The following is a 24385-nucleotide window of genomic DNA, read 5'->3' on the forward strand; positions in this document are numbered from 1 at the left end:
CTGTCATTGTAATGTCATTCAGAACAGTTCCCAAGTCCCAAAAATGTCCCTATATCATAACTGTTTTCTCTCTCCTTACCCCAGAGCCTCTATTGGCCACTGCCTCCACATCAATGATCTTTCTTCCATTGCTAAAATTACAATAAGTCTGTGGTAGAATACTAGTAAGTCTACTTTAGTCCGCAGTTCATTCTCCAATCCTGAGGACTCTTTGATGGTGATGCCAACTCTATCTCTAATTGAGAGGGGTTGTGATCCTGTAAGGCCAATGGATGGGACTCTCTTGCTTGCAGTTGTTTTAGCAAATGTCCAATTATGTTATCAGTAGATACATAACCATCAAGAGATTATAGATTCCCACTAAATATTGCAAACAAACTGGCAGCTTAATTAAGCCTTTAAGAGACTATGCAAATGTTCTGATTAGATGGTTTACTTCTACATGGTGAGATATGTAAGTCAGTGGACCCTGTAGACAGACTTGCTGTCACATTTCCATTGCCATAAAATGTGTCCCTTGCTCTAACATACTATGTGAGCTAAACAATAGCAATAGACCAGCCATTCTGTAGATCTTTAAATATAACTTATTTGTGTTTTTTTGACTTGCTCAGACTTGATCTCAAATATGCAATTTCCTTTATACATGGTGTGAGTTGAGGAAGAATCATTATAGTGCAGTAAGGGATTGGGGAATTTGGTTACCCGTTCTTATCATTTACTTGTTCCTTCTAGTCATGCTTGGACCTGATCAAAAAATGTACAATTTTTATTAAATCATGGATTGCTGCTGTGCTCACCAGAATTTGTGTCTAAGTCGATCTAGTAATACCCAGTATACCAAATGGAATACTATAGCTGTATAGTTATTTGCTCTCCCATGGGCAGATACTCAGTCTCAATTATGGTCCAATTACATTTCAGGAGATATGTTTCAAACTCAAAGTAGTTGTCTAGTTTCATTTGGAATCTAGAGACCTGTAATCCTCCTCTTGATTCTTGTCTAAAGTTCCACATGGCCTCTCTACCTTAGTTTTTACCCAGGTTTTACAGCCTGAATGAGGGAGAAGTTTGTAACTCAGATTCTTCTCTTTCCTTGGGCCCTAATAAAAACTGGCAGCATCCCAAATACCCCAATAACTGTTTCAGAACAGTGCTCACAAGTGCAGTACATGTTGCCTCCAAATTCCAAACATACTTCACGACCCATGTGTCTTTTTCTTAATGTAAAGAGGTGCAAGGTTCAAAAACTTGCCCTTTACCTTAAAGTGGGCATCTATGCATATACTAGACTGGTGGATGCCTGAAGACTTCACCAAAACCCCTGAATCCTGGTTTTGTTCATCTTCAGTTCTTTGGCACATTTGAAATTTTAAGGCATTTCAAATACTTGCTTCTTCTTACTCACCTGGCTCAGTTAGCATGATGCCATCAATATAGTCAATCATCAAGATAGTTAAATACGCTTCTTCAGAGTTGTTTTCTATGATGATACCTTAACTCTAGATCGGGATCCTATATGTACCATTGTTTTGTAATACTTCAGAGTTATACTTTTATGTCATTGTGGTCACCTGCCCAATGTAATTTTCTTCCTTTATGGTATAAACTGTAAGAGGGCAGGTACTATGCCTGTTTTCGCATTTTAAATTCATCAACAAATCTGCTTCTGAGCTATTATCCTATGAATAGACTTTCATGTGTGTGAATGGCAGATACACAAGGTCACTCCTCACTACCTGGTGTAAAGTAACACTTTTCATTATCCTTTATTTCCTTCTACTTTATTGGTAATCATAATGTTTATTAATATTGTCCTCATAGTATATTTATTTGCTTTGTCTGGATCTCCCTGTAGAGTGTGCATGCAAGTAAAGAGTAAATAGCAGGACTGATTGGGGAGATGATTCCTGATATGTCTTCTCATAGCATCATTTCCTTGCATAAATGTGAAATATTGCAAACAAGGATAAACAACTGTGTTTACTAGGAGTATGGTGAATTGGCACACAAGCCTTGGGACTGCTTATATAACCATGGACATCATAAACTTTCAAAAATCCTTCTAAGTAAGCCTTGGTAACACACCTCTATTCTGACCTAATTTTTCTTCTTCCACACATCTATATTACTGCATTTCCAAATAGTTTCTATCATCAAGTGTTTATGTGTATGTCCTTGCTTGACATCTTCAAGGACAGAAGTCTAGTCTCACTTAATTACTTGTAATCTCTAGTCCTGTGCTTATTTTTAAAAACACACATACAAACCTATTTGGAGGACCCAGGAGACCAGAGGATTATCCTGCAATATCCTTGAGTGTGGAATGAAGAGACTACCCATCTGCACAGAAGAATCATGAGTAGAGCCCTCCACACCATGGAGGTCAGTGCCCCTGGAGTGCAAGTCACCTCAGAAGCTATTCCATAGTTGGAATTGGAGTTCCATTTCCCCCAATAAAAAATAGGAAGAAGATACGGTATGACACTGACTGCAGCTACTGATGAGTGAATTCAGGGGGCTGAAGTGGAATCCTAGGAACAACTAAACTTTGAGCCTGTCCAGGTCAGGGGGAAGCCAGTAGCCACCACTTGACTCTGCCTCAGGCACAAGGGGAAGTAGCACTGACTAAAAATCATAGTGCTTGTAAGGACCGGCTTCTTTCCACCCAGGTTGGATTGCAGGTCTAACCTAAACTTCAGTCCCACCTCTGGCAAGGAGGAAACTGGGGGGACCTGCACCATGCCACAGAGGCTGGTGCCTGTCCTACTCTAGGGGTGCAAACCACCTCAGGAACTATTCTGTGACTGGAGTTGGATGCTCCATTTCCCATAAATGATGGAGGAAGAGACAGTTGTCCACTGACCTCAGCTACTGATTAGTGGACTTGGCTGGCTAAAGTATACTCTTAGAGACAGCTGGGATCTGAGCATGTCCAGGTGGGAAGGAGTCCGATGACTGTCCATTTTGACTCTGCCCCCTGGCATGAGAGGAAGCCAGGCTGACTGAAATCCAGTGAAGACAGGGATGGGCTTCTTTCCACAAAGATTGGATTGCAGCTCTAGCCTAGGCTCCAGCCCTACCTCCAGCAGAGAGGTAGCCATTAGCTGGCGGGACCTGCACCAGGCTCTCCAGGCAAGTGCAAGTACCCTCCACTGGCACAGGCTGAATAGTCAAACACCTGGGGCTGCATCTCCACACCCCAAGAGAATGGGAAAGGAGCTGGGTATCCTCAGCTTCTCCAGGCAATGGCACAAACAGGTTTGTTGAGTGCCTTTGAGCCCATCTCCACCTCTGTCCCCCCACAGGATAGGAAGGGGCTGGTGTTGCCTCAACCTGTCAGGGAAACTTAAGACAGTTTGGGGCTGCACAAGCCTGACCATTGGGCACCTATGGCTTTACCTTTATCCCCAATAGGACAAGAGATGGATTGTGTTTGCCCAGCCTCTCTGGGTAACTGCAGGTGCTTTTGGCCCACACAGCCTGGGCTAGTAGGTACTTGTGGACCCACCCTCACTCCCCAGTTGGAAAGAAGGGGCCTGGACTTTCCACAGCCTTTTTAGACAACAGCGGACCTTTCACCTGCATGGACTGGACTATTGGATGCATATGAATCCACCCCTACTCTCAATAGGACAAGAGGGGTCTGGTGTCTCCACAGCCTCTGTGGACAAGGGTGGGTACTTTCAGCAAATAGGTACTGAACTGTTGAGTGCCTGTGGATCCAACCCCATGCCTTAAGAGGATAGAAGGAGGCTGGTGTTTCCTCAGCCTTTCCAGACAAGGGCAGGTATTTTTGGCCTAAGGGGACTGAACTGTTGAGAATTCATAGAAGCACCCCCACCACCAAATAGGATAGGAAGGTTGATGCTTCCTCAGCCTCTTCAGGCAATGATGAGTATTTTCAGCTTACAAGACTGAACTGTTGAGCATTTGTGGTTCTGTTCCCACACCCTAAAGGGCAGAAGAAAAAATACTCCCTCAGCTTCTCAGGGCAACTGCAGGCATATTTGGCCCACAGAGATTAGATTGTTGGGCACTCCAGAGGGTTCATTCCCACCTCAGATAGGGAGAGGTCTTGGTGCTACATCAGTTTACCTGAGCAACTGTGGTCATTTTGGACCCACACAGCAGAGCTTGCTGACCAAAACTATAGCCCCATCTCTGCCTAAGTAGGAGAGGAAGGGATATGAAGCTTCATCAGTGTCTCCATGTGACTACAAACAGTCTTGTTGTACTCAACTTGTATTATTATACACTGCAGCTCTGTCCCTACCTGTGACAGAGGAGAAAGGTGGGAGAAGCTTCATCATTTCCTGGGACAACATGGGTAGCTTCAGCCTCCATAGCCTACAGCACCAACTACATCCTTGGCTCTTATTACACAACGAGCAAGGGAGAAAAGATAAGAAATACCTAAACTAAAGGGAGAAACTGCACCCAGAATAAATACATCTAGCAAGCCAGATGCAGAAAAACCAACAAAAAATTACAATCCATACCAAGAAACAGGAAGAGATGGCCCAATTAAAGGAAAAAGATAAGCCTGCAGATGACATAAAGAAGTTGCGACAACTAATCTTAGATGTTCAAACAAATCTTAATAAATTCAATGAGATGGCTAAAGAGATTAAGGATTTAAGAAGACACTGGATGAGCACAAAGAATAATTTGAAAGTATACACAGAAAAATAGCAGGCCTTATGGGAATGAAAGGAGCAATAAATGAAATTTAAAATACACTGGAGGCATATAAGAGCAGATCTGAGGAAGCAGAAGAAAGGGTCAGGGAGCTGGAAGACATGGCCTCCAAAAGTGAACAAACAAAAGAACAGATGAAGAAAAGAATGGAAAAACTTGAACAGGGTCTCAGGGAACTAAATGACAGCAAGAGACATGCAAACATACATGTCATGGGTGTCCCAGAAGGAGAAGAGAAGGAAAAGTGGGCAGAAGGAATATTTAAAGAAATAATGGTGGAAAATTTCCCAACCCTATGAAGGACATAGATATCAATGTCCAAGAAGCACAACATACTCCCATCAGAATAAATCTAAATAAACCAACTCTGAGACACATACTAATCAGAATGTCAAATGTCAGAGACAAAGAGAGAATTCTGAGATCAGCAACTGAAAAGCAATGCATAGCTTATAAGGGATATGAAATAAGATTAAGTGCCAGTTTCTCATCAGAAGTCATGGAGGCAAGAAGGCGTGGTATGATGTATTTAAGATACTGCAGGAGAAAAACTTCCAACCAAGAATTTTATACCCAGCAAGATTATATTTTAAAAATGAGTGTGAGATTGGAATATTCACAGATAAACAGAAATTGAGAGAGTTTATAACAAAAAGACCATCTTTGCAGGAAATACTAAGGGGAGTGTTACAGTCTGAAAAGAAAAGACAGGAGAGAGAGGCCTGGAAGAGAGTCTAGAAATGACAACTGTAACAGGAACTAAAAGTGTCAAAAATGAAATGACAGATAAAATGCAAAGGTCAAAATGGTTGAAATAAGAACTACCTTTACAGTAATAACATTGAATATTAATGGATTAAACTCCCCAATCTAAAGACACAGACTGGCAGAACAGATAAGAAAATATAAGCCTTCTATATGTTGTCTGAAAAAGACTCACCTTAGACCCAAGGATACCAATAAATTGAAAGTGAAAGGTTGGAGAAAGATATTCCATGCATCATGCAGTAACCAAAAAAAAAAAAAAAAAAAAAAAAGCTGGGGTATCTATACTTATATCAGATGATATAGACTTTAAACGAAAAACTGTTATTAGAGACAAGGAAGGACATTACATATTAATAAAAGGGATAAATCACCAGAAAGAAATAACAATCATCAATATATATGCACCTAACCAGGATGACCCAAGATACATGAGGCAATCACTGGCAAAATTGAAGGGAGAAATAGACATCTCTACAACAATAGTTGAAGACTTCAATACACCACTTTTAGCATTGGATAGAACATCTGGACAGAAGATCAATAAAGAAACAGAGAGCTTGAATAATATGATAAATGAACTAAACCTAATAGACATATACAGAACATTGTACCTCAAAACATCAGGATATACATCTTTTTTCAAGTGCTCATGGATTTTTCTCTAGGATAGATCATATGTTGGGTCACGAAGCAGATCTCAATAAATTCAACAAAATCGAAATTATACAAGCATTTTCTCTGATTATAATGGAATAAAGTTGGAAATCAACAAGTGGCAAATAAAGGGATATATATGGAGATTAAACAAGACAAACTTAAATAAGCAGTGGATAAAAGAAGGAATTTCAAGAGAAATCAATAAATATCTCAAGATGAATGACAATGAGAATACAATATATCAGAATGTATGGTATGCTGCAAAGGCAGTGATGAGAGGAAAATTTATAGCCTTCAATGCATACATTAAAAAAGAAGAAAGAGCTAAAGTCAATGACCTAACTACACAGCTGGAGGAACTAGAAAAAAAAAAAAAACCCAGCAAACTAACCCCAAAGCAAGTAGAAGGAATGAAATAACAAAGATCAGAGCAGAAATAAATGAAATTGAGAAAAAAAAATAGAAAAAATTAACAAAACCAAAAGTTCATTCTTCAAGAAGATTAACGAAATCAACAAACCCTTAGCTAGACTGACAAAGAAAAAAAAGAGAAGATGCAAATTAATGAAATAAAAAATGAAAAAGGGAACCTTACTACTGACCCCAAAGAAATGAGAGGTCATAAGAGGATATTATGAACAACTTTATGCTAAAATCTAGACAATGTAGATGAAATGGAAAAATTCTTAGGAATGTACAAATAACCTACACTGAACCTAGAAGAAATAGAAGACCTCAAGAAACCAATCACAAATAAAGAGATTGAAACAGTCATCAAACAGATCCCCAAAATGAAAAGCCCAGGACTAGATGGTTTCACAGGTGAATTCTACCAAGCATTCAAAGAAGATTTAACAACATCTTACTTAGGCTCTTCCAAAAAAATTGAACAAGAAGGATGTTACCAAACTCATTCCATGAAGCCAATATCACCCTAATACCAAAGCCAGATAAAGATATTTTTAAAATAGAAAATTACAGATCCATTTCTCTAATGAATACAGATGCAAAAATCCTCAATAAAATACTGGCTAATTAAATCCAACAACACGTTAAAGGAATTATCCATCATGATCAAGTGGGTTTTATACCAGACATGCAAGCCTGGTTCAACACCAGAAAATCAATCAGCATACTATGCCACATTAATAAATCAAAGAAGAAAAATCACATGCTCTTCTCAATTGACACAGAAAAGGCATTTGACAAAATACAGCATCATTTCTTGATAAAAATACTACAAAAAATAGGAATTGAAAAAAACTTTCTCAACATGATAAAGGCCATATATGAAAAACCCACAGCTAACATTGTACTCAGTGGTGAAAGACTAAAAGCTTTCCTATTGAGATCAGGGACAAGACAAGGATGCCCACTTTCACCACTCTTGTTCAATATAGTGCCAGAGGTTCTAGCTAGAGCAATCAGGCAAGAAAAACAAATGAAAGGCATCCAAATTAGAAAGGAAGAATTTTTTAAAAATTTGCTAATCACAGATAATATTTTATATACTAGATAGTCCCAAAAAATTTACAACAAAACTGCTAGAGCTAATAAATGATTTCAATAGAGTGTGAAGATACAAGATCAATACAGAAAAATCAGTGGTGTTTCTATACACTAATAATGCACAGTCTGAGGAGGAAGTCAGGAAAAAAAATTCCATTTACCATAGCAACTAAAACAATCAAATATCGAGGAATAAACTTAACCAAGTATGCAAAGCACTTGGATTCAGAAAACTATAATGCATTGCTAAAAGAAATTTAAAAAGACCTAAATAATTGGAAGAACATTCCATGCTCATGGATTCAAAGACTGAATATCATTAAATGTCAATTTTACCCAAATTGATATACAGATTCAATGCAATCCCAATAAAAATTCCACTAGCAGTAAGTTCACAATCTTTACTAAACACTTATTGTTTATGCATGTTCATGTATGAATGATATACTTCAATAAAAAATAAAAATAAAAAATATACATGTGATAAACAGGAAAATAACTATTCATGTCTAATAGCAAAAAAAACATGCACAAGAATAAGAAATGAAACTTGGGGGAGATAGTTGTAAACTTATGAAAATATGTGGAATAAAATCAATAAAATTCTCCAAAATAACTTCATACTTTTAATAGTGGATTTAAAAATAACCCAGTCAAAATAAAAAGCAGGATGAAAATGAACTTTGAGAACACTGACAGCAAAAGGAAACACAGAGCTCATCTATCATGGAGACTTGTACATCCCACTATGTTTGTGATTCAACTCACCTTAGATAGATAGTATGATATGGCCAAATATGGGTTTAGGCATAAGACCATCCATCTTTATTGCACTTGGGGGATTGTTGCTGTTTCATTTGGGAATGTGACAGAGTTCCCCTGGCTAGGAACTCGGCACTCCCTCAGTTGTCGTTTTTAACTGAAACTACTATGAATATATCCAAACATTTTTATATACCCTGTATACATGCCCTGGAGAACTCCCTCCCAACCATGTACCCCCTATCAATAACGCCCCACAGCAGTGTTCCTCCTCTGCCATAGTTGAACCTCTCTGTGGTCTGAAAGTTCTTTAAAAATGAAGTCTAATATATTGCCAGGTTCCATTAATAGTAAAACTCAGCATGTAAATGCATTACCTGCCCCACCCCCCACCCCAGCATGGGACATGACTCCCAGGGATGAGCCTCCCTGGTGCCAAGGGATTACTACCAAGCACTAGCTGATGATATAACTAGAAAAGAACCTTGTATAAAATGGTCAGCTCCCCAGGAGTCAAGTCCCACGCTGGGGGAATGTAATGCATTTCCATGCTGAGTTTGGCTTCAAGACTGGCCACATTTGAGCAACATTGAGGCTCTCAGGAGGTAATTCTTAGGCACCCTGCAGCTCTAGGCCTAGTTCTTATTTGAGACACACAGGCTCACAAGCATAGTCATTAGTATCAAGGGCTCATTGTTGGGTGATTGTTGATGTTCCATTGGGGAATGTGGTAGAATCCCCCCTCCCCCAGCTAGGAACTCAGCACTCCCTCAGTTGTCATTTTTAACTGTAACCACTATGAAAATATCCAAACATTATTATATACTGTGTATACATGCCCTGGAGAACTCCCTTCCAATCATGTGCCTCCTATCAATAACATCCCATGCCAGTATTCATCCCCTGCCATAGTCGCACCTCTCTGTGATCCAAAACTTCTTCGAAAATGAAACTTAATATATTGCCAGGTTCCATTGATAGTAAAATGGAATATAGTGATGGGTTTGAAGTTTAGATAAAGAATACATACTAATTTAGAAAAATTAAAGTAAAAATAAATTGGAATATCAAAAAATTAAAAAATGAAAAAACTTTGTTTTTGATGTTTTGCCTTTTATCACTGATGTGTTGCCCTGTATGTACAGTGGCAAGGAAATTTCTTCCATTTCTTCCTCAGTGTCTACATTCTTTCTTTTCTTTTTTAAAGGTTGGAATCTTCAGCCCAGAGAAATATTGACTACATGCTAACTCTTGAACTTAAAGTTTTCAGTAATAATTATCTTCAGAATATTTTCATTAATGTTACTGTCAAAGCCTTCTGACCTTCTGGCCTGTCTGGGAGAATAGTTTGCATTTAAAGAAAAGATAATTTGTGACTAGTTCAAATGGAAATGTAGAGCTAGCACATTGCTTGCAGGTCATCTGAGCTGTACCTGCAGGGTCTGGAAACAAAAATCAGAATTATTCCTATTCCACCAAAAAAGAATCACACTATTTCACCTATTCTTGGGTAGACTCCCACATCTGGGGAGTCTTAATTTTATTCTTAATTTACATATTCAAGAATTCATTTATTAATTCATTCATTTCTTAATCTTTTTAGATAATATATAGTGACTAAAATGGATAAAATTAGAAAAATCTAAAAATGTCCATCAAGGAATCTCTCGCAAAGGGGCCAAGGATGGTGGGGGACAGGGGCAAACAAATAAGACAATGAGGCAGATATTTCCACAATTAGCTGTAAAATAAAACCTGATAATATTTGACAAGTCTATCAAGCTTTTTAGAATAACATAGATGAGGAAATAGTTAATTCCAACTTGAGAAATGGGCTAGGTTTCACAAATCATAGGAATTGGATCATGAAAAATGAGAGGGTTGTGAAATGAAACTCTTAGGGAATAAAATTTTAGATAATAGAAAGAGAAATTACTAAGGAATAAAGACTTGAAAGTGTACAGCACAATCTAAAAATGATCCTTAATTTAGTATGCTTAGTCTAAAGGATTTGTCCATTGTGTGGAGGCATGTATGATAATGGCTTGGGGGAAAAATACCTTTAGTTAGCGGTCAGATCATGAAGGGAAATAAAGATGTTTGTAGAACATTCTAAAGGGAATAAAGAGATTTCAGGGGTTTCTTAGCAAAGGCAGATGAGGTTTTATGTTTTCAATAGACAATTCCTGCAGTGCAATGTTCAACATGTTCAAGGGAAGAGACTTTGGAATATGGCAACCGCAAACAATATGTGAGGCCTGATAAGGGGTAGTACATAGAAAACGGATTTTGGAAAAATTTTACATTTAAAATTGAAAGGCCTTTTTGACCAAATAGTTATGGTGGATAAAGAATAAAGAGGATTAAATCACCTTAAGATCAAGCTTAAGTAGAGGGTAGATGTAGTACAGTTTAGAGCTAGCATTATCAAATTGGAGATATAACAGATGATATTCCAACAGGGCAGATAGTTGAAAATGTGGGCCTGGAATTCATGGAACTACAAGTTAGAAAGATAACTTCAGGAATCATTTCCTCAAAATGATAATAGTAACCATGGAATGGTATAATATACTCAGAGAGAAATTTCTCCTAGAGCAATTTAACTTAAAAATGCAGTATTAAACACACATTTAAGCATTTTATTATTAAATTTAAACATATTGAAAGAAGCATGCATTCATTTGCACTACCAGCTAAATTATCTGGAAAGCCTCAAAAAATTCTGTTATCTCTGGAAAAATATTTGAACCTCTGGAAAATGACTCACTGTTTATGAAGAGTATAAGTATGTTCATTCACTTACAATTAAAAATCACTCTACAATAGCAAGCAGTGACAATACCCAGGTGAATGGCAGGCATGACCCAGGAGCCTGCCCTCAAAGCATGCTTTCTTTCAAATGTGTAGCACTGCAACTACTGATAACATCATGGAAGAAACAGGTTTCAAAATTTCTTTCATTTTGGAGTATTTTTGTGGCCTGAATTTTAATAAGTGGAGAAACATAAATTGGCAATGCAGATAAGAATGTTATGGTGCTTACAATTGCAGAAAAAGTATCAAAAACGAAAATAAAAATTAACATTTGAGCTTAACATGCAAAACAAGAAAAAATTGATTGTTTTGTAATTTTGAGTAAATTTCTGCCAAATATAGGCATGAGATAGTTACATATTCTTTTGTTAAATTTCTTATTACTAAAGATATATTTGAAAGAATATTCTTCATGAAACAATGACTACTCATATAGGATGATGTGGCAGTTTGATATGGTTATGAATTCCAAAAATAAATATTATATTATGTTTGTAATATGGTCTGTACCTGGGCATGATTATGTTATGATTAGGGCTTTTGATGGGGCCATGTCATTAGGGCACTGATAAAAGGGATGGCAAAGGATAGAAATGGGGGGTTTCTGATGTTGGAGTTTTGATGTTGGAGTTTGATGCTGAAGTCTTAAGCTGGAGCCCCAGGAAGTAAGCACACAGAGGAAAGAGAATCAAGCCACAGGAAGAGAGGACCTGAACCAGGAGAAGAACACAGAGGAATAGAGATGGCTCCTTAGATACAGTAGAAACTCCAGAGAGAGAGACAGAGTCATTCACCTGATAATCTACAGATGAGCTTGTGGAGAGAGGCAAAGCCTAGTGGGCCTTTTAGTTTAAAGCTGACCTTGTGGAGAAAACAGAGGAGCTGAGCCCAGAGGAACCCAAGAAGCCTAAAACCCTGGCAGACATCAGCAGACATCTTACTCCAACACATGAAAATAGACTTTGGTGAGGGAAGTAACTTATGCTTATTGCCTGGTGTCTGTAAGCTCTTACCCCAGATAAATACCCTTTATAAAAACCAACCAATTTCTGGAATTTTGCATCAGCACCCCTTTGGCTGACTGATACAAATGATAAATCCATTAACCATCTTTCAATTAAATATTGTGGGAATAGACCACCTATTAGATATTATCGACTACATCACCTTGGTCCAAAAATTTCCAGCAACTTTCCTGAGCTTCCAGATGATATTAAATGAAGAGTATCTTGAGACCTCAAAAGGTTATTTTATAAACAAATGAACCTAAAGCTTCTTTAAGAATTTTTAAGAAATAATTAAAAAAAGAAATAAAATGAAACAGATAAACCTAAAAATATGAAAATAAAATTCCATTTTCAACTACTTTAATGTGTGAATCAGAAATGTTTTAATAATATGAAACCAACTAATCAAAGAGATCAGTTTGATGCTATTGTTGATTTAAAAAGTTACAACCATCATCTATAATACTTCTTTCAAATTTTTATAACAATCAGAAGATTATGGGAAGATGGAAGAATAGGGAGCTCTAGGGCTCAGTCCTCCCAGAAAAACAACTATTAAATAGGCAGAAACTGTCTGAAGTGGTTATTTTGAAACTCCAGAGGCCAGAAAATCACTGTATAGTACCCAGGGAAGAGTGGGGTGAAGATGCTGATATGTTATGGTGAAGAACAGTAGAAGATTTTCTCTGTGTGGTGGCTACCAGCAATCATCCTACCTCTCACAGAAGGCTGCTGCAGGCCCAACCCTTTGCCAGCTCCCTTCTGACAAAAAGGGACATAAAAATCTTCTTCCCTAAGACAAAGGGTGGGCCTAGTCAATCACTGATCAAAGCTTTTGATTAAGAAATTTGGATTGCTAGGGGTCTAGACCTGAGAACATTTATTGTTTCAATCTGCTCTGGACAGGGGTGGTGGTGCTAGAGACATAAAGATATGGTGTGCCTCCTTAGAGTTGCAAGAGACAGTTAGCTACAGGACTGTATTTGCTGGGTGGGCCAGGGAAGTTCAACTCTGAGGAATCTTCAATGAAGCTATTGGCACTCTCACTGATCCTCTCCTCAGAACATTTTAGAGCCAGTCTGCACACCCTCTATGGGTGTCTTGCTGTTTTGGCTGGGAAAGACTGACTTGGGAAAATCATCTACAGTGAGCTCTCCTCCCAGAATTTGCTCTACAGGCAAAAGCAGTTTGAAATATAAAAGAGGCAGACAATTTGGGACAAATGCCTTATAGCTTCAAACACCTAGGAGATCTGTCCCTGGGAAATAGAGGGGAAAGCCAAACACCTGTAAACAGTGTAACTCCAAAACAACTAACAAGCAAAATCCCAGGACAAGACAGAAACCCCAAAAGACAGGAAAAACCCTGCACACTGCATTAGTCTTGGATGAATAGTCTTAATAGAAGCTCAAGAAATCCCCTGTCTTATCACCAGCTAGTTACAAAACCAAGAAACAAATATCTCAGGAAATAAATTAAAATATTAAAATGTACAGTGTGTAATAAAAAAGAGTACAAGAAAAGCAAAGAAATAGGAAATGATGGCCCATCCCATGGAAAAGGATAAAAATCCAGAAAACAGCAATGGATAAGATGAAAATGTCAAAATACTGAAGAAAACATTTTGAAAATTATCTTAAAAACACTCAAGGAGATGAAGGAAAATACAGAGAAAGAAAAAAAGGATATCAGGAAAACTTTGAATGAGCAATATGAGAGTACTAGTAAAGGGACATAAATTTTAAACCAAACAGAACTACTAGAGTTGAAGACAACAATAACTGAACTGAAAAATATCCAGGAGGGAGTCAAGAATAGAATCAGAGCTGGTAGAAGAAAGAATCAGTGAACATGAAGAAAAGACACTTGAAATGAGTCAAGCTGAGGAGCAGAAGGAAATAAGAAATATTAAAAGCAAAAATAGTCTAAGACACCTCTGGAACACCATCAAACACAGCATTATATTCATTATGGAGGCCCAAAAAGAGAAGAAAAAGAAAGGAGAAGAAGGAATAGTCAAAGAAATAACAACAGAGGACTTCCCAAACTTAGCAAAAGACATGAGTATGCATATCCAAGAATCCCAAACAGGATAAACATGAAGAAAAATACACCCTTTCATATACTGATCACGTTTTCAAATGCAAATGACAGGAGAGAGTACTGAAAGCTGCAGGAGAAAAGTAATGTGTCACATACAAGGGAGTCCCAATTATATTGAGTACTGATTTCTCATCAGAAACCATGGAGGCAAGATGGCAGTGGGTTGAAATACTTAAACTGTTGGAAGAAAACAACAGCCAGCCAAGAATTTTATATCTAGTGATAATTCCTTTTAAAAATGAGAGGAAGATAAGACATTCTCAGATAAACAAAAGCTGAGAGAGTTCATAACCACTAGGCCTGCCCTACAAGCAATGATAAAAGGAGTTCTCCAGACTGAAAGTATTGAACACTAGACAATGTCTCAAAACAGCATAAAGAAGTAAAGATCAATGGTAAATGTCAGTATGATTGTAGTATATTGTTTGGTATGTAACTCCACTTCTTACTTCTTACAGAAGCTAAAATGCAAACGCATAAAAAGTAATTTGGTGTACAAAAATATAAGTGAGATCAAGTACAAAATAATGGTGGGGGAACAGAGGTACAGGAAAAGTATATGTGCATGCTATTGAAGTTAAATTGGGATCAAATCAAATATGATTGCTATATATTTAGGAGGTTAAACTTTAACCCTGGAGTAGGCACACACAAAAAAGAAAGAAAAATATATCCAGATAGAAACAAGAAGACATCCTATTTGGTACAACACAAAAAACATATAAATATAAAAGTAGACATTAACAGAAGTGAGGGACATAACAGGTATAAAACTTACAAAGGCTAAATAGCAAAATAGCAGAAGAAAGTCCTAAATAAATAGGGACTTTAAATGTTAATGGATTAAACTCCCCAGTCAAAAGGCAAAGAATGGGTAAATGGACAAAAAAATATGGCCCAACTATATGCTGTTTGCAAGACACTCACCTTAAATTCAAAGATACAAGTAGGTTGAGTGTGAAAGGATGGAAAAAATATATAACATGCCAGTAGCAACCAAAAGAGAGCTGGGGTGGGTACACAAATATCAAATAAAATAAGCTTTAGGTAAAAAAGTTATAAGGAATAAAGATGGTCATTGTATTCTTATAAATATTCAATAAGAAGATATAACAAATATAAATATATATGCACCTAACAGTAAAGCCCCTAAATACATGAAACAAATACTGACATATTTGAAGGGAGAAACTGATGGTTCTACATCAGTATTAATAGTAAGAAACTTTATTATATCACTCTTATAATGGATAGAACATCTAATCAAGTGATCAATAAGGAAGTACAAGACTTGACTAATACTCTAAAACAGCTAGAACTGAAAAACGTCTACAGAATTCTTCACCTGACAAAAACAGAATACACATTTTTTTTCAAGTGCACATGGATCATTCGCCAGGACAGACCATATATTGAAACAAGTTTCAATAAATATAAACATATTGAAATCATACAATGTATCTTCTTTGACCACAACAGAATGAAGCTAGAAATCAATAATAGAGGGAGAAATGGACAACTCAAAAATATGTGAAAATTAAACAAAATACTCTTACACAACCAATGGGTTAAAGAGGAAGTCAGAAGTGAAATAAGGAAGTATCTGGAAGTGAATGAAAATAAATATACAACATACCAAAATGGAATACAGAGTAGGCAGTACTGAGAGAAAAATTCATAGCTCTAAACATTTACATTAAAAAAGAAGGACTTCAAATCAGAGACCTATCCTCAAAATTGGAAGAACTGGAAAAAGAAGAGCAAACTAAATACACAGAGAGGAGGAGGAAGGAATAACAAAAAATCAGAGTGGAGACAAATGAAATACAGAACAGAAAAAGTGATAGAATCAACAAAACCTAAAGTTGGTTCTTTGAAAAAAATCAATAAAATTGACACTTTTATCAAGGCTGACAAAGAAAACAAGAGGGAGGATACAAATAATGAAAATCAGAAATGAAAAGGGGGATATTACTACTGGCACTCTGAAATAAAAAGGACATAAGATTCTATGAACAACTACACACTAATAAATTAGATAATTGAGATGAAATGGACAAATTCTTAGAAACACAGAAACTACCTAAATTGGCTCAAGAAGAAGTAGAAGGTTTAGAAAAAGAACTCTGTGTGTATGTGTTGTGGAGGTTGGAGGGAGGGGAAGAGAAGAGAGGGAAGGGGGAAGTAGAGATGGAGTAAATGGCAGTACAAATGGAGTGCTTGTAAATAATAGGCAAATGTGGGTAAAAGAATAAATGGATGGTGGGGAGTGGGATATATGGGAACCCTGTACATTTTATGTGACAGTTGCATAATCTAAGTATGTTTAAAAAAATAGAAAAAAAAAAAAAAAAAGAAGAAGTAGAAGACCTTATTTACTAGTAAAGGGATTGAATCTGGCATCAAAAATCTACCAAAAAGGATAGCCTAGGACACGATGTTTTCACAGTGGAATTCTAGCAACATTCCAAAATGTCTTAAATCCAATTCTGCTCAAACTCTTCCAAAAAGTTGAGAAGGAAGGAACACTCCCTAACTCATTTTATGAGGCAACATCACCCTAATGCCAAAGTCAGATATACTACAAGAAAAGAAAGCCATAGCTAATATCTATTATGAATATTGATGCAAAGAGCCACAATCAAATATTAATACTAGCAAACTGAATCCAACATATTAAAAGAATATTAAAAGAATAATATATCATAATCAAGTGGGATTTATCCCTGGATGCAAGGATGGTTAAACATTAAAACATCAATTTATTTAGCACACCACATTAATGGAATAAGGAATAAAAATGACATGATCATCTCATTTATGCAGAAAAGGTATTTGACAAAATCCAGCACTGCTTCATGATAAAAATATTTAAAACACAAGTAATAGATGTAACTCTCCTCAACATCATAAAGACTATATACAAAAAGCCCACATCTAATATCCTACTTAAGGGTGAAGCATTGAAAGCTTCCCTTCTAAGATCAGGAACAAGACAAGGATGCCCACTGTCACCACTGATATTCAACATTATACTGGAAGTTCCTGACAGAGTAATTATTCAAGAAAAAAAAGTAAAATGGGGGAGAAGAAGTGGCTCAAGCATTTGAGCCCCTGCCTCCCACATGAGTGGTCCCAGTCTTGGTTACCAGTGCCTCCTGAAAAAACAAACAACAAATGAAACAAATGAAAAAACCACTTCAGGGGTACATATGTGGCTCAGTGGTTGAGTGCTGGCTTCCTACATATGAGGTCCTGTATTCAATCCTCAGCTCTTTTCTGTAAAAGAAGAAGTTGGAAAGGAAGGAGTAAAACTCACTCAATTTGCAGATGATATGACCCCATATACAGAAAATCCTGAAAAAAAACCACAACAAATCTCCTAGAGTCAATAAATGAATTCAGCAAAGTGGCTGATTACAAAATCAACACCCCAAAATCAATGGTATTTCTATACACAGGCAATGAACAATTAGATGAAATTAAAAAAAAAAAAAAAAAAAAAAAAAAACCAGTTCCATACACAATAGCAACCAAAAGGATCAAATATTTAGGAATAAATCTAACCATGGATATAAAGGATTTATACACAGAAAACTATAAAACATTGCTAAAAGAAATCAGAGACCTAAATAAATGGAAGGACAGACCATGTTCATGGATTGGAAACTAAATACCACTAAGGTGCAGATTCTACCCCAGTAACCTATAGATTCAATGCAATCCCAATAAAAAATCCAATAACATTGTTGCAGAAATGGAAAAGTCAATCATCAAATTTATATGGAAGGGTAAAGGACCCTGAATAGCTAAAACCATTTTGAAAAAAGAAGAATGAAGTTGGAGGATTAACATTTTCCCAACTTAAAACTTAAGGCCACAGTAATCAACACTGTATGGTACTGGCACAAAAACTGATATATAGACCAATGTAATCAAATTGAGAGCTCAGAAATCAACCCTCAAATTTATGTCAACTGATTTTTGACATGGTAGCAAAAAGCACTCTATTGGGAAAGCATAGTCTCTGCAACAAATTGTGTTATAAAAACTCCATCTCCATTTGCAAAAAAAAAAAAAAAAGAAGGACTGTATCAGTTTGATATGGTTGGGAATTCAAAAAATAGATACTATGTTTGTAATCTGATCTGTACCTGGGCCTGATTGTGTTACGATTAGGGCTTTAATTGGGCCATGTCATTAGGGCATTGAGTCCCCACCCCTTGGTGGGTGAGGATTCACAGATAAAAGACATGGCAAAGGACAGAGTTGTGGGTTTCAGATGTTGGAGTTTTGTTCTTGGAGTTTGATGCTCAAGTGTTAAGCTGGAGCCCTGGGGAAAGAAACAGAGCCATTTGTCTGATAGTCTACAGCTGATCTTGTGGAGAGAGGCAAAGCCTAGAGAGTCTCATAGTCTATAGCTGACCTTGTGGAGGAAACAGAGGAGCTAAGCCCAGAGGAACCTGAAAAGCCTGAACCCTCACAGACATCAGCAGCCATCTTGCTCCAACATATGTAAATAGACTTTGGTGAGGGAAGTAACTTATTGCTGTATGGCCTGGTACCTGTAAGCTCCTACCCCAAATAAATGCCCTTTATAAAAACCAACCATTTTCTGGTATTTTGCATCAGTACCCCTTTGGCTGACTAATACAAGGACCCCTACATCACATCATATAAAAAAGTCAACTCAATATGAATCATATTTTAATATAAGAGCTAGAACTATCAAACTCCTAAAAGAAAACATAGGGAGGGAAGTGGATTTGGCCCAACAGATAGGGTGTCCGCCTACCACGGGAGGTCCAAGGTTCAAACCCAGGGCCTCCTGACCCGTGTGATGAGCTGGTCCATGTGCAGTGATGATTCCCGCAAGGAGTGCCATGCCATGCAGGGTGTCCCCAGCATAGGGGAGCCCCATGCACAAGGAGTGCACCCCATAAGGAGAGCTGCCCCGCATGAAAAATGTCCAGCCTGCCCAGGAATGGTATGCACACATGGAGAGCTGACACAGCAAGATGACACAACAAAAAAAGACACAGATTCCAGGTACTGCTGACAAGAATACAAGTGGATAGAAAAGAACACACAGCAAATGGACACAGAGAGCAGACCACTGTGTGGGGGTGGGGGGGAGGAGGGGGGAAGGGAGAAAAAAAATAAATCTTTAAAAAAAGAAAACATAGGGAAGCATCTTCAGAACCTTGTGTTAGGCAATGGATTCTTAAACTTTACTCCCAAAGCACAAGCAACAAAAGGAAAAAAAAAAAAAGGTAAATGTAACCTCATCAAAATTAAAAGTTTTTTGTGCTTCAAAGGACTTTATCATGAAAGTAAAATAACAATATACACAATGGGAGATAATTGGGAACCACATTTCCCATAAAGGTTTTATACCCAGAATGTATAAAGAAATCATATAACTAAACAAAAAAAATTTTTTTAATTTACAAAGTACTTGAATGGACATCTCTCTAAAGAAGGAATTCAAATGGCCATAAAACACATGGAAAGATGCTCAGCATCATTAGCCATCAGAGAAATGCAAATCAAAACCACAATGAGATGCCATTTCACACTCATTAGAATGGTTTCTTTTGTGTGTGTTTGTGTGTGAGATCAAGAAACTTATATATTTAGAATTAACCAGCTGGACTCAGTTTATAGTCAGGAGTCAGTTGAACATATGCTTTCTTCTCTCCATCAGGCCTGAACAGGGTGTTGATCTTGGCCAAATCAATGTTATAGAGCTCCTTCACAGTTTGCTTGATCTGGTGCTTGTTGGCTTTGACACCTACAATGAGCACAAGTGTGTTGTTGTCTTCAATCTTCTTCATGGTTGACTCAGTGGTCAGGGGGAACTTGATGATGGCATAGTGGTCAAATTTGTTTCTCCTGGGAGCATTTTTCTGAGAATATTTGGGCTGTATCCTGAGACAAAGCATCTTAGGCTGCCAGAAGGTGTGTGACATGAGGATCTTCTTTTTGTGTGTGTGTGACTGTGGGTGCCTTTTGGTATTGAGTTCTTGGCTTTCAAAGCTTTTGTTTTGGCTTCAGTTTGGGATGGGCAGGTGCTTCTTTCTTCACTTTCAGTGCCATCTTCATGAAAATGAAGAATAGTTTCTTTTAACAGAAAAGTGCTGTGGAGAATATGGAGAAATAAAAACATTCATTGCTGGTGGGAATAAAAAATGGTGTGGCCACTGTGGAAGACAGTTTGGTGGTCATCAAAAAGCTAACTATAGAACTACCACATGACCCAAAAATCCCACTATTAGGTATATACTCAAGAACTGAAAGCAGAAATTCAAACATATTTTCAACTGATGTTCACAGCAGTATTATTCACAATTGTCAACAGATAGAAGTAACCCAAGTGTCTATCCACCGATAAATGGATAAATAAAATTTGATATATACATTATTATTATTAAGCCATATAAAGGAATGAAGTCCTGATACATGTGACAACACGGATAAACCTTGTAGATAAGTGCAGTGAAATAATCCAGCCAGAAAAAAAAACCAACAATATTGTATCATCTCACTGATTTGAAACAATTGGAATAAGCAAATTCATAGAGTCAGAATCTAGACTATAGGTTACCAGGGGATAAGGTGGGGAGGGGATGTGAAGTTAAGGCTTAAAACGTACAGGATTCCTATTTGGAATGATGAAAATGTTTTGGTAATGGATGGTGGTTATTGCAGTACAACATTGTTAATGTAACTAACTGCACTGAAATATGTATTTGAATGTGAGTAAAAGAGGAAATGTTAGAAAGTATATAGGATAAGAGAACAAAATTTATAAAAATCCCTGGAACTACACTAAACAGTGAACCCTAAGTTAAACCATGAACTTTAATTAGTAGTACAATTATAGAAATGTTCTATCAATTGTACAAATGTTCCACATCAATCCAAGGTGATGGTGGTGGGGTGGTGTATCAGAATTCTTTATTTTATGCATGATTGTTCTATAAACCTGCAACTTCTCTAATAAAGGGGAAATTTTATATCAATCAAAATAATGTCCTTGCTCCTATTAACAGATTTCTAACAGGTATATTGTATATGTGTGTACTTAAAGGACATTTTGTACAAATTATATTTACCTGATTTAAATATTGGAATTTTATATAAGAATTGCATCAAAAATAGTTTCCTTGAATACCATCAATATATAAACAAATAATAGATGAAATTCTAAAACAGAAATATAGGAGGTAGGTGGGACCAACAAAACTGTATTTTAAGGCCAGATGTAGAGTAGTGGATTCACTGAAGAACATGGTGATAATGTTCTTATCTTGAAAAATGAAGCAAAAAGCACATTAAATATATTTTGATATAGAATATGTTTAGCTGCAAGAAGTTTCTAACAGACTAATCTTGGTATCCTTGTGCTGAAAGAAAAGTAAGTGGACCCCAAATTCATTAGACCCTATACATTTCTGGATTGCTTTTAGGTGTAAATCAATGAAAAATTAATGCCTGAATAACTTTAGAGTAAATTGGCTGTAGGCAGGGTTGACAGATTTAATCAAACAAAAACAGGATGCTCAGTTAAATTTTAATCTCAGGTCAAGAAAAAACATATTTATTATAACTTTTTCCCATATATTGCATGGAACATAATTGATACTTAAACATGTTTATTAATTAAAATTTAACTAGGGACCCTGTAATTCATCTTGGAATATTACCTTGAGAGAAAAAAAGTTCTCATCAGCTGTTAGAAATACCTTGTTTGTTCAGGTACATTCTGAGACCTGAAATGAACCTTTTGATCCCTTTGTGAAACAGCAGTGTGGTAATCATTATTTCCATTTGCGAAAGAATTCTAATTCTCTCCTTTTTCTCAGTTTAGCATAGGATTGCACTTTCTGACCTCTCTGTAGTTAATAGATATTCTGTATTAAGTTCTAGCCAGAACACTTAACCCCGTGTGAGATCCTCTAGAAATGTTTGATTTTATGAGTGTGCCAGCTTTATCCCTAACTACAGTAAGCAGTCCCCCTGCACTTCAATTTATTATACATGTAGCATAACTGTTTCAAGTCATGAAATTTGGGCACTATTTGTTAACACAACATATCCTATTTTATTCTAACTAATCCAAAGCACCCAAAGTTGAGGGCTCAGTACAGTTAAGTCAAAGTGGTTAAGAATATTATACACATAACTAACCACATACATCTCAAAGAAGATCTCCTATTAGACTATGAGAATATGCAAACTTGGAACCAAATTTAGGACAATTAAAAGGTGATATGTATCTTTTCCAAGTTTTCTTTACTTTCTTTGTGTCCCACCTCCACTATATACATAGGTCAAATTATGTTATTTGAGGTTGCAATTTTTCAATGCTCAGTTTAACAGACCAGTTAGGTAAATGAAGTTAGGTGATGAAAAAGCTAGGCTTTAATTCCTCCATATAGCTGTTTCTATTTTAATTGAGAAAATAATGGTCAGATAAGTTTTAGGGTAGCCATAGAAGTAGGAAATGTAGGTAAGTATATCATGTCATGAAGCCAAGAGAGGACAAATCTTCCGGTGTCAGGAGCAAGGTTTGGACTAGAGTTAGGCAAATGAGGTGACTAGGAAAGACAATTTAAGAAGGCATTCATGTTCTGGATTACCTCTGAATAACTCCCAAAAGTTTGCACCCTACTGGTTTCATTTGACTAATCCTAGTCCAAGACCTTGTCACAGTTAAAGCAGACAAAAAGGGTGATACCAAGGAAAGACTAATACATTTGGTCATTAAAAATTTATTGGTGATATTTGAGAGCCTTATGAGTAGAATTATGGATGCATAAAACAAAATCTAACATATTAAAGGGTGAATTAGTAGTGAGAAAGAGAAAGCAACAAATACTAACTTCTATTTTGAGGTCTTTGAGAGTAAAAGACAGAAAGAGGTACAATGAAGTTGGGGCTTGAAGAAAAGGCCTACTGAAGGAGATTTCAGATTGTTTTGGCATTGAAGAGAGCTTAACATGTTTCTGGGTCAAAATAAGAAGATCCGGTAGGGACGGCATTTAAAGATATCAAGAAAAGCAGTAAGAATATGGTAATGTGCTTGAAAAAAAGCAGAACAGATGGACCAAAACCTCAACAAAGAGTACATTTTTAAATAATGAGACCAATGCTGAAGCAAGATGTGGCTTTCCTTGTTGGTTCCTTGTTGAACAGCAATTCTTTCTCTTCTTTTCTAAAAATAGTCATAATTTAATTCAGGTATTTGTTAGCCAAGTGTTTCTGAAAAGGCAGTCTCACCCCAGATCCTAGTGTTGAATCTTGACTAGTGTAAAGCACTTGTTTGTCCTTGACTAAAACTATATTGCAGATTATGTTAAGAATGTGCTAAGAGCAATGAAGTGCCTGAGATTTTACCCTATATCCGAGCTAACAAACTAGTCTAGTTTCACTAGACATGGAAATCTTGGGTCAGAAACTCTGAACTTTACTACTCATGGCACAGCAAACAGCATGAGCATAAGTGTAAGCATATTTGTGCCTTATTGCTGAGGCAGTTTCCAGAAGGCAATGCAAAGAAAGCTGAAAGCCAGGTGTTTCCTGGATATGCAGTGGGTTTTTGTTACACGAAAAGATACCTGAGTTATAGAAACCAAATCATTTATAATGTGGAGCATGCCTTCCTCTGCTCCAGAAAAAGACATTATCTATTATACTGAACATGAAACAACCCTGACTTTTCCTCTGTAGGAAACTCTATCTGCCAAAGTTGTTTACTATTCAGACATCACTGATAAGATAGTTCAGAAAAGAGGAGTCAGTGCCTCTGCTTATAAGACATGTAGAACTCAAGAGACCAATGGTCATTTTCTAGTCTAAGAGACAGATAAGGTAGATACAACCCCAGGTATTGGTTCTTTTGAGGGATAAAGAGACCCACGGGTTCTATGGTCATGGCAGAAGGGGTTCACTGCCATGACAGATGGCCCTTCTTTGGAGCTGGTGTTTCTGCGTGATGGAAATGGACTCAGAGGGGATCTCTTTTCACAAGACTTGCATGCTACTTTATTGGAATT

Source organism: Dasypus novemcinctus, chromosome 5, assembly GCF_030445035.2.
Source record: "Dasypus novemcinctus isolate mDasNov1 chromosome 5, mDasNov1.1.hap2, whole genome shotgun sequence".
Classification (NCBI taxonomy): domain Eukaryota; kingdom Metazoa; phylum Chordata; class Mammalia; order Cingulata; family Dasypodidae; genus Dasypus; species Dasypus novemcinctus.